This window comes from Puntigrus tetrazona, chromosome 5 (assembly GCF_018831695.1).
Source record: "Puntigrus tetrazona isolate hp1 chromosome 5, ASM1883169v1, whole genome shotgun sequence".
Classification (NCBI taxonomy): domain Eukaryota; kingdom Metazoa; phylum Chordata; class Actinopteri; order Cypriniformes; family Cyprinidae; genus Puntigrus; species Puntigrus tetrazona.
In genome coordinates this window covers 20,397,793-20,403,062 of record NC_056703.1, presented here as the reverse complement: position 1 = coordinate 20,403,062, position 5,270 = coordinate 20,397,793, and the positions used below count along the sequence as shown (strand labels likewise).

The window sequence follows — 5,270 nt, the reverse complement described above, 5'->3', positions numbered from 1 at the left end:
GGAAACGTAAAGCTGAGGAGGGACCGTTTTATACAAGACTTATACAAATGGTACAACTGTTATTTCAGAGCTATACACACCTAACTCATAATACATATGATAAATGGACCATGAAACCGTTAATGGGTTGCTGGGGTAACAAAAGCGCTCAGATAAGATAATTAGAAAAACATCCGTTAGCATCACGAGATCTCCGCTCCAGACCAGTGTGGGGCGGTAACGAGACGCACAAAGAAGCTGAGGGCAACATCCAAAACTCAGTTCGCAGTGCCCTCTAGTGTAATAAACCGATTATGAAAAATACATTTGATCCCTGCTGCTGAGATTGCAATTTGCGCTGTTTGTCTCGGTCCGTCCACTTTCCCCTCAGGCAGCCCGAGCTGATCAGTCCGACGGCCCGCACATGGAGCAGAGGCGGCCGCACACAGCTGGGTGAGTACATGATCCTGTCAGACGACGAACTGTTTGCCTTAAACAAAGACACTCTGCCCTTTATACAAAGACGCGCAGCAAACTAATAATAACGCCTGCAGTCGTTCATACGCTGAGCGACGAGTCTCCTTATGATGCCCTGTTTGTTTGTTTGTTTATTATTGTTTTCGTGCATGAATAATATTTTGAAGGTAAACTGTAGGAGGCTCGCAGTATCAAGCTGAGAGGATTCAGAAATGAACTGGTTTAATCCAGTTGTCTGGTCACTTAGTAGTCGGTCAGCATCTTGATTATTATCTCGCCATCTTCTTTAAAATGCAATATCCTTTAATGTTGTCTTTCAAAGCTCCGTCACTAGGACGTGTCAGCTAGTCTTATATAAGCACGAGTCCGTTATGTCATTTATTTAAACACAATGTTTAAAGTGAATAGAAAGTTTTCAACCTGTTCCCTTATGCCTAAGGGAAACATTAAGATTGAAACTGCTTAGAAATGGCTCCCAGTGAACACAGAGAACACATATTAGACATTGTATTGTATGCTGTTTTATCACGACAGGATATCTGTGTCCCATCCTGACAAAAAGGACTGTGATGAGTGCCAGTTCCTGACTGGACATGTGGAGTATTAGGTAAAATCCAACTGAGGAGACACTGCTTCAGACACACTGCCCTGCCTTAGACAAACAGGATTTGAACCCTGGGGTCACGGACTCTCCATAGCCAGAGGAGACAATTCTTCAGTGTTATTATCGGAAATGGCTAATAATAGATGACAAGAAAGCCAGAGCATTCTTTTGGCGGAGTCTTCTTGTGTAGCAGCCACAGCCGGAGAAGACAGCCGTCCTGGACTTTGGTAAAATACGTTTCAGGTGTTTATGTTTATGAGATGATTTAGACTTTTAAATATCTGCGTTGACATTTAAGGCGTCATTCAAAATATATCGATGTTTAACGACCGTGCCAATGTTTTAATTTCAGGTAAATCATGATTCCCATAACTGAGCTGCGCTACTTTGTGGATACGCAACCTACGTATCGCATCCTGAAGCCATGGTGGGACGTGTTCACAGACTATTTATCGGTGGTAATGTTGATGATCGCAGTATTCGGAGGCACTCTTCAGGTCACACAAGACAAGATGATCTGCCTGCCCTGCAAGTGGGTAGTTAACAAGACTTGTAGAAAGTATTTCAATGCCACGTTTTCTGTGCCCTTGACCCTGGAGCCTCAAGGAATCCAGTACGACCTCGATCGCCACCAGTACAACTATGTCGATGCTGTGTGCTATGAAAACAAGCTTCACTGGTTCGCTAAGTATTTCCCATATTTGGTGCTGCTGCATACGCTCATCTTTCTGGCTTGCAGCAACTTCTGGTTCAAGTTCCCTTGGACAAGCTCTAAACTGGAACATTTTGTGTCTATCCTGCTAAAATGCTTCGACTCGCCCTGGACCACAAGAGCTCTGTCCGAAACCGTCGTGGAGGAAAGCGACCCCAAAGCTCTGGTGAAAATGAACGGCTCCTTCGATAAGAAGGCTTCGTATGTGAGTGAAGACGTCGAGGCGAGTGTTCCCATGCTGTCGACGACTAGATCTCGCATAGAGCAAGGAATCGTGGACCACTCTGAGACTGGAGTCCTGGACAAAAAGGAAGGTGAACAAGCGAAGGCTTTGTTTGAGAAGGTGAAGAAGTTTCGAATTCACGTCGAAGAAGGCGATATAGTCTACCGCCTCTACATCCGACAGACTATCATCAAAGTTGTTAAGTTTATTCTTATCATCTGCTACACCGGCTACTATGTCCACAATATTCAGTTTAGCGTCGACTGCAATGTGGACATCGAGAGTCTCACTGGTTATCGCATGTACAACTGTGCCCATCCCTTGGCCACTCTCTTCAAGATCTTGGCCTGCTTTTACATCAGTCTAGTTATCGTGGTATGCGGATGATCTGTGTGTACACCCTCAGCTGGATGCTGCGGCGCCACTCAAGAAGTACTCGTTTGAGTCCATCCGAGAGGAGAGCAGCTACAGCGACATCCCAGATGTGAAAAACGACTTCGCCTTCATGCTGCATATGATTGACCAGTACGACCCTCTACTCCAAGCGGTTCGCGGTGTTCCTCTCGGAAGTGGCGAGAACAAACTTCGCCAGCTGAACCTCAACAACGAATGGACTTTGGAAAAGCTTCGGCAGAGGATCACCAAAAACTCCCAAGAGAAGCTGGAGCTCCATCTGTTCATGCTCAGTGGGATTCCGGACACGGTCTTTGACTTGGTGGAGTTGGAGGTCCTGAAGCTGGAGCTCATCGCTGACGTCACCATCCCACCAATCATCGCCCAGCTTACTAACCTCAGAGAGATGTGGCTGTACCACACGCCCGCCAAAATAGAGGCTCCGGCTCTCGCGTTTCTGAGAGAGCACTTGAAATCGTTGCACATCAAGTTCACTGACATAAAGGAGATTCCTCTGTGGATCTACAGCTTGAAGAACTTAAGCGAGTTGCACCTTACTGGGAACCTTAGTTCTGACAACAATCGCTACATCGTCATCGACGGTTTGCGAGAGCTGAAGCGACTCAAGGTGTTGAGACTGAAAAGCAACCTTACAAAGCTGCCTCAGGTGGTCACTGATGTTGGAATGCACCTCCAGAAGCTGTCCGTCAACAACGAAGGAACCAAGTTGATGGTGCTCAACAGCTTGAAGAAGATGGTGAACCTCTCCGAGTTGGAGCTCGTCCGCTGTGATCTGGAGCGCATACCTCATTCCATCTTCAGCCTGCATAATTTACAGGAGATCGATCTGAAGGACAACAACCTGAAAACCATTGAGGAGATCATCAGTTTTCAGCATCTTCATCGGCTTGTTTGTCTAAAGCTGTGGTATAATCAGATTGCATACATACCTATTCAGATAGGTACTTTGGTCAACCTGGAGCGCCTCTATTTGAACCGCAACAAGATTGAGAAGATACCACATCAGCTCTTCTTCTGCCGGAAGCTGAGGTTTCTTGATCTAAGCCATAATAATTTGACTGACATCCCATCAGATATAGGAACTCTACAGAACCTTCAGTCCCTTGCTGTAACTGCCAATAGGGTAAGTCAGGTTCAGGATTCATTTTTAGTACTTTTCTGTTATTATTACTATTTGTGACGCTGGACCACAAAACCAGTAAGTAAGTAGCACTGCTATATTTGTAGTAGTTGCCAACATCGTATGGGGCAAAATTAGAGATGCCAAAGTCATTAGGACATTAAGTATTAAGTTCATGTTCCATGAAGTTTTAATGTATTTACAGTAAGTATCTTTATTTTTGATTAGTATTATGCAACTTCATTTGGCTCAATATTTAGATTTTATTGCACCCTCAGATTCCAGATTTTCAAATAGTTGAATCTTGGCCAGATATTGTCCAAACATCACAAACCATACAACAATGGAAAGCTTATTTATTCAGCCTTCAGATGATATATAAATCTCTCTTTCGAAAAATTTACTCTTATGACTGGTTTGGTTGTCCAGGGTCACATTTGTTTATTTTATTTATTTAGGGCTGCCAGTTTTGGTCCTCTGCCATTGTTTAACAGTGTACAATTTCTCAGCATTGAAATTGTATTTTCATACAAAATTACTTTTTTCCTGTTTTAATTACAACGTACCATGTATCGAGAAAAATATATATTTTAGAGTTATTCAAATATTTTAGCCTAGTTTCTATTTTAATTGAATTGATGATTAATTGATGATTTTAATAGTTTTTGTTTTAGTTTTCATTAATGCTAATACCACTGGTAAAGCTTGTTTATGCATCTTGTGCAATTACTCTTTCATGAATGATAACCAAAATATTTTTTTTACTAGATACCGGTAGATAATAAATAATATAACTGGTTGGTTCAAGAAAAAGTGCGACTGCTCTTATAATGAGATGCAAGTAGCACATTCTCAGTAAGTCCAGGTAAATGAATGTGAATAATGTTGATTGTGCATTCACTCAGTTTGGTTTTCTGTTCTCTGTCCACTCTTTGCTTTAACAGATTGAGGCACTCCCCCCTGAGTTGTTTCAGTGTAAGAAATTGCGAACACTGAACCTCGGAAACAACTGCCTGCAGTCCCTGCCGTCACGGTTTGGGGAGCTCACCGGTCTGACACAGCTGGAGCTGAGGGGAAACAGGTTGGAAGGCCTTCCTGTAGAACTTGGGGAGTGCAGATTGCTGAAGAGGAGCTGTCTCATTGTGGAGGACAATATTTTCAACACTTTACCTTCAGAGGTCAAAGAGCAGCTGTGGAGAACTGACAAAGAAGCTTCTTAAAGCAGATGCGTGAGCCTGAGAGCACTTGACTATGTGAAGATTTTAAATGGCGTGAGTTAAATCCAGATAACATAAAATTATACACATTTGTTAAATATTACCGGGTTCATTACAACGTTTCCTGAAAGACAAAGGGAAAGAGTAAGTATTTTACATTTAGGCATGTCTTGTATTATTATAACAGACAGCCACGGCATTTCTGTTGAGACACTGAGGAGTGAGCAGATTGAATTTTACATCAGGATTAAGGTGCTGTTCGTTTTTGCCTTAATATGCACAACACTATTCAGTTATTGCATTTTATTATGAACATTATGACTACATTTTAAGTGTCTGTGAAGTCACTCTCCTATTCTATGCTATAGCCTGTTCTTAAATCCATGTATCTGTGTGGTTGAAGACCTCAACCCAATTAGGGTTTACAGTTTTTACAGTTTACTGCTAAAATACCACTGAGCATAGCTGTTCAAATTGCTTCTCATTAATATGTGAATAACTAGTTATCATTTTCTAAAACTTTG

At 42.4% G+C, this 5,270-nt stretch overlaps 1 pseudogene; it reads left to right on the top strand.

Moving 5' to 3' along the window:
• The first annotated feature begins 276 nt into the window (after nucleotides 1–276).
• LOC122345822 lies at nucleotides 277–5,006 on the top strand (annotated as a pseudogene).
• Nucleotides 5,007–5,270: the final 264 nt, after the last annotated feature.